This window comes from Lipotes vexillifer, unplaced genomic scaffold (assembly GCF_000442215.2).
Source record: "Lipotes vexillifer unplaced genomic scaffold, Lipotes_vexillifer_v1.1 scaffold2433, whole genome shotgun sequence".
NCBI classification, from domain to species: domain Eukaryota; kingdom Metazoa; phylum Chordata; class Mammalia; order Artiodactyla; family Lipotidae; genus Lipotes; species Lipotes vexillifer.
Window position 1 is genome coordinate 3050 of NW_006772926.1, and position 6613 is coordinate 9662.

At 42.6% G+C, this 6613-nt stretch overlaps 1 pseudogene; it reads right to left on the reverse strand.

The window, feature by feature from the left end:
* Positions 1-505: 505 nt before the first annotated feature.
* On the reverse strand, positions 506-3655 carry LOC103068392 (UDP-N-acetylglucosamine--peptide N-acetylglucosaminyltransferase 110 kDa subunit pseudogene; annotated as a pseudogene).
* Between the last annotated feature and the right edge of the window lie 2958 nt (positions 3656-6613).

A 6613-nucleotide genomic window follows, 5' to 3' on the forward strand; every position in this document is an offset into this window, starting at 1 on the left:
TTCAGAAGCTAAAACAGGGAATATTTTAGCTTAAAACCTTATCTCAAGGGAATCATATACACTTGACATCAACAAAAATACCTGAAACCAAACATTTTTAAAAGCTCCAATACCCAAAATATAAAGAAAAATATTAATTCAGAAGACTCAATCAATCCATGATAATCACAAAACGGCTGGGCAATCTCTATCTCCCTTCGACACTAACCATCCATCCATGGAAGACCAATGGAGATCAGACCTTCCAGACTTACCTTCCAGACCTTCCAGACACCTGGCTGCTGCAAAATTCTATGGAGACTCCTTGCGGAACAGCAGTTTCCCATCTCTTGTGTCTCTCCCTATCAGGATCATGCAGGAAGCAAGTCTGGCTCTGCTATTTCTTATCATTGTCTGTCACCCATCTGCAACATGGTATTGTGCAGATAAGGAAAAAGTAGTTCCCTTTGCCCAGAAGCTTGAGGCTCAGGTACATGGGTAATTCTCCTGTGCACACAGTCGTTATTTAGGCCGACTCAGTGACTTCAACAGGCTTAATCATGTGATCGGGTTTGTTGCCAGCTGCGTAATGCTCCCACATCTGTAGATAGAGCCGCTCTAGGTCCATTGTGTATTGTTTGGTGTTGAACAGAGGGCTACATGTTCTCTGCTTCCACACTTTGCCACGAATTTTCTTCAGGTATTCTAGATCAGTTCCCAGTTTCACAGCTATGTCTTCATATTCTTGCCTATTTTGAGCAATAAGCTCAAGACAGCCTAAACAAGTGAGCTGCGAAGCTGCAACTCGGGAAGCAAGAGTCTCTCCTGGCATAGTCACCATGGGTGTCCCTGACCAAAGGACATCCATCCCTGTGGTGTGTCCATTACAGAGTGGAGTGTCCAAGCAGACATCAGCCAGCTGGCCTCTCCGAACATGTTCCTCTTTAGGAGCAACAGGTGAAAAAATGATACGCTTCTGGGGAAGGCCCATATTTTGTGCGGACTGTTGAATATTAGGTTCTCCTACTGCTGGAAAACGCAACAGCCACAGTACACTGTTGGGAACACGCTTCAGAATATTTGCCCACATCTGCAAAGTACCTGGGTCGATTTTATATAACTGATTAAAGTTACAGTACACAATGGCATCTTCCGGTAACCCGTACTGAGAACGTGTGGTTACAATAATGGTACGGGGAACCTCCTCTCCAGTGGCAGCCTTAATGTTGATCTGGGGAGTTGCCAGTCCATTGCTAAGACGGAATCCATTAATTGTTATCTGAATTTGTCCTCTGTTGATCATTTCAATAACTGCTTCTGCAACAGGAGTCATAGGGATGACAGGCATATTAAGAGCAGTAGAACTGCTGTCTGCATTGTCTCCTCCATCAGGACATTTCATCGTGACAATTTGCACATCTGGGAGACTATCAAGAAATGCTTTGAGGTCGATGCCATTCAGCACAATCCGATTGTCATAAACGTGCCCACTGGACTTCAAATCGATGACTGCTTTCTTCTTCAGGTGAGGGAACATATTAGCATGATCACCAATAAAGAAAGTATGGGGCATATAAGCCAGTTTCTCAGAATACTGCTCAGCAACTTCAGCAGGTGAAGTTTCCTGATCAGTGATGATATAATCCATGAAATGTGCGCCACTAGTCCCAGGGTACCCCAGCCACATTGCCTGAATAGGAGCTGGCCTGAGAGCAAAGAGTTCATTTCGAGCACCCCTGGTATAACCATTCATATTTACAAGGATGTGTATACCATCTTGATGGATGCGATCAGCTGCTTTCCCATTGCATGGAATCTGAGAAAGATCAATGAAATGATTGGCCTCTGCCATCACCTTCGCTCGGAAGTTTGTGCCATCATCTGGGCTCAGGGCATAACAGAATACCTCAAATTTAGCAGGATTGTGCATGCCTGGAATAGACTGCATAAGATGAGAAGTAGGATGATTCCCAAAGTCAGAACTCACGTATCCTACACGCAGTCGACCATCACTGAGCTTCAAGTCTTTTGGATGTTCATACGGTGGTTGATCGAGGACATTTATCTCTGCCAAGCAGAGGTTCCCATGGCTCTCAGCAATAGCCTTCCTGAAGCCATGAGAAAGAGGATACAGCATACTATGATGAGGCTGCACAGAAGGCAAGCTCTTCTTCTCCAACTGCTCAGCCACAATGCTGACCAGCTTCCTCATTCGCTCATCATAGTCTGTCCAATCACAGACAATCTGCAGGCAATGAGCCAAATCACAGTAAGCGTCAGGAAAATCAGGCTCAAGCTTCAGAGCAGTGCGATAAGAGGCAATGGCTTCTGGAATATTCCCCGAATCTTTGTGAATGGAAGCCAGATTGCTGTGGGCATCCGCCAATGCAGGGTTAATCTGAATGGCACGAGCATAACACTGCAAGGCTCCCTGAACATCCTGCATCTCCTTTAGAGTGTTTCCCATATTACAGTAGGCATCAGCAAAGGTAGGACTGATTCGAATAGCCTCCTTATAATGCATCAGAGCTTCCTGCAGTTTTCCCTGCTGCTGCAATACACTTGCTAAATTTGAATGGGCAACAGCAAACTCTGGGAAGACTTCTAATGCTTTATGATACAAGCGAACTGCCTCTTCAATGTTCCCCTGGTCTCCTTTGATATTGGCTAGGTTATTCAGAGAGTCTGCATGGGTGGGACACAGCCGCAGAGCTGTATTATAACAATCTTCTGCTCCTGCAACACTGCCCTTCTCTTCCATAGCGTTGCCTAGGTTGCAGTAAGCATCAGGAAAATGTGGCTGCAATTCAATAGCTCGCCTGTAGGTGTCTATTGCCAGATCTATCAGGCCTTGCTGGTAGTATACACAAGGCAGGTTGCCATGTACCACTGCATGATTTGGACTCAAGCTTAGGGCACAAAGGTAAGCTGCCACAGCTCTGTCAAAAATCCGTGCCTCTTTCAAGACATTTCCTAAATTGATATAAGCATCCAGAAAATTGGGGTCAAGGGTGACAGCCTTTTCAAAGTGATGAATTGCAAGCCAAATCTCCCCTTGTGCCTTGAAAACACAGCCAAGATTACTCCAAACTACTGCAAAGTTCGGTTGCGTCTCCATTGCTTTCAAATAACATGCCTTGGCTCCTTCCAAGCGACCCAGGGCTTTGAGCAGGTTCCCCAGGTCACTGCGAACACAGTACAAATCAGGATTGTACTGAAGAGTAGAGACGTAAGCTTGTACTGCCCCTTTCATGTCGCCTGCTGCTACCAAAGCGGCTGCCAGGTTAATATAACCATCGATGAAATCTGGTTTGAGACGCAATGCATGCCGGTAATGCTCAATTGCTTCCTGCAACTGCCCTCTTTCCTTGTACACATTCCCCAAATTCGAATAGGCTTCTTCCAGAAGAGGGTTCTGTTTAATTGCCAGAGTGCTAAAGTGGGCAGATCTGTCCAGCCTTCGACACTGGAAGTGTAGAGATGAAAGTAATAAAAGTAGTCCAGTATTGTCTGGCTCTTGTCTCCAGAGCTGCATGCAGTGTCTCTCAGCTGCCTCAAAATCTCCTGCCTGATATTCTCCATGTGCCAACTCAGCTAACCCTTGGAAGGAAAGCATACGTTTTGTTGGTTCTGTGCTGTCGGCCACGTTGCCCACAGAAGACGCCACCTGGAGCTTCTGGAGAGAGTGACAAAAGGGGGTAATTGAGTCCCGCTGCCGCCACTACTGGCAAGAATGTTTCTAGAGGTAGAAAATGTGAGGGCAGCAGCCGTATCACTGCTTTGGCAGGCTTAAGCGGCGGCAACAGTTACAGGCACCGAAACTTAGGAACTCTGGTTGGCCGGCCGTCTACCACACTCTTGAAATCTTAATTCTTAACCCTGCCCTCTTCCACCATTTTTCCCCTAATCAGGGAATAAAAATTACCTATACATTTGCCTTAGAAGAAATCAAAAGTCAGTAGTCCAAACACTTTTCAAAATTTTGTTTTCTGTCCAGTTGGAATGGAAATGCATGATTGACTTTACATCATCATTCATATAGTCAATGTGGAAAACATTAGGGCCGTGAACTTCAATACAGTAAGATTAGAAAATTTTAAATTGGCCTTCCCAAACCACTAATAACTAACCAATGTTGTATATAATGCTAAAGTCTTAGAGACTGAGTTTGATATTTTAAAAGTTCTGAAAGGATTAGCTAATTTCTCCTCATATTTCTCATGCCTCAAACCTGAGTATTACTTTTTTTAAAAGAAATTTATTTATCTTTATTTATTTGTTTTTATTTTAGCTGCGTTGGGTCTTCAATACTGAGTGCAGACTTTCTCTAGTTGCGGCGAGCGGGGGCTACTCTGTTGAGGTGCCCGGGCTTCTCATCACAGAAGCTTCTATTGTTGTCCCGCAACTCTATGGGTTCCTTTTGAGGTCCTATGAAGAACCCTAGAAATTAGTTCATGTAATGATAGGTTTTTGCAAAATTGTCAAAAGTGAGATATTTTAACTTCCATCAGGTAAGACCGGCGTCTCTTTCTTTGCCAATTTTCCTTCTATCATATTCCGCTATGATGGATCATATTGGAATGGCCACAGGCTTTTTTGAAATCTGGCTAAGGAGATTTTTATTTTTTTGTGGTACACGGGCCTCTCACTGTTGTGGCCTCTCCCGTTGTGGAGCACAGGCTCTGGACGCACAGGCTCGGCGGCCATGGCTCACGGGCCTAGCCGCTCCGCAGCATGTGGGATCTTCCCGGACCAGGGCATGAACCCGTGTCCCCTGCGTCAGCAGGTGGACTCTCAACCACTGCGCCATCAGGGAAGCCCTAAGGAGATGTTTTAAGTGAGGCTATTATGTGATTTTCAGACACCACCATATGTAATTGACTATATACTATCCCATTACAGGAATAACTTCCAGTACTCATACTGACTACTCTACGGACTTAACTAGCACAAGACACAGAAGCATAAGGACAAAAACCACCTTACAATATAGTCATGTCTTGCACTTCACAACTCTCAAAGCATGTGCGTTTGAAGAAGAAAAAAAGAACTGAAAATTATAAAACCAGAAGCTATTCTGTGGAAAATTATTTCAATCATCAGGCATGTGAAAGATAAGTCAAAGATTCAGTTCTCATCAATGCTTAGTCAAAACGGAAATTTTCTTCTGTCAAGAATATACTCCAGGGGCTTCCCTGATGGCACAGTGGTTAAGAAGCCACCTGCCAATGCAAGAGACAAGGGTTCGAGCCCTGGTCCGGGAAGATCCCACATGCCGCGGAGCAACTAAGCCGGTGTGCCACAACTACAGAGCCTGCGCTCTAGAGCCCGTGAGCCACGACTACTGAGCCTGCGAGCCACGACTACTGAAGCCTGCATGCCTAGCGCCCGTGCTCTGCAACAAGAGAAGCCACTGCAATGAGAAGCCTGTGCACCAAAATAAAGAGTAGCCCCCACTCCCTGCAACTAGAGAAAGCCTGCGCACAGCAACGAAAACCCAACACAGCCATAAATAAATAAATAAATAAATAAATAAAGTATATCCTCCATCAATAATGTGTGTAATGGAATGGTGTGAATGAGTATTTTATCAGAATTCCTGTAATGCAGAAACCTCGAGCAGTACTGAAATCAGTAATGCATTTATAATAGTAAATATTTATGAGGAAGTAATCTGTAGAGGTTTTCTCACAGTTAACAATGAAAATTAATGTGACATTATCAATAATAAATTGTCAAGCTGAAATAAACTTTTGGAAACTATTAATAACTAAAAGCAAATTCTAATCAATCACGTTACAAGAAATCTATGTCTATAAACCACAAAGTTTATTTCTTAAAATTTTATTTCGAAAATACATAAACTGTCGTATGAGGATGCAGTTAAAGAATATATAGCTAAAAGAGTGGGGAAAAAGTTTTATAGAGACACATCTGGCAGTAGTTAATTTTTAAATGTCATTTTTCTAGACTTTGCGACACCTATAGTATTGATATTTGAAAGCATTTAAAAAATTGTAATTTGAAGATTTGCTACTTCCAGGTAGAATAAAATATTTTGAAGCAAAACGTTTCCACTGAGAAAAAAAAAAAAGCCAAATAAAAGAGCCAGCATTCAATCAAAAAGTTCTAGACAAGCCAAGAGATAGAATCATATGACTAAAATTCTAAGAAAAGAACTGATAGTACAAAAATATTTATATAAGATATTGTGTATCTTTATCAGGAAAAGTCTTTATCAAGAAAAGACTTTAAAATCATCAGAATTAATATTATAGTTTATTTATTTGTTTATTATATTTATATATAGATATTTCTATATTTATATAAAGAACTTAAAGATAAAGCCCTAGTTAAGGCAGTGACAATAGCAGTAGCAGTGGGAGTGAAAAGAAATGGTTATATTCAAGCATATGTTGTCAGAAAAAGTCCAAGATCAAATGTCTGACTGCATACATGTGATGGATACACGGAGTGGGAAAAATCAAAGTTAACTATAGAGGTTCTAGTGAAGATGGGGTTACCATCACCCAACCCAAGGGGTTGAGATCATCCCCAAGGTCTAGGAGACTCAAAGGGAAGGTCATGGTCAGAGGCAAAGTTAATTGGTGGGAAAATAAGACTCCCAGTCTCT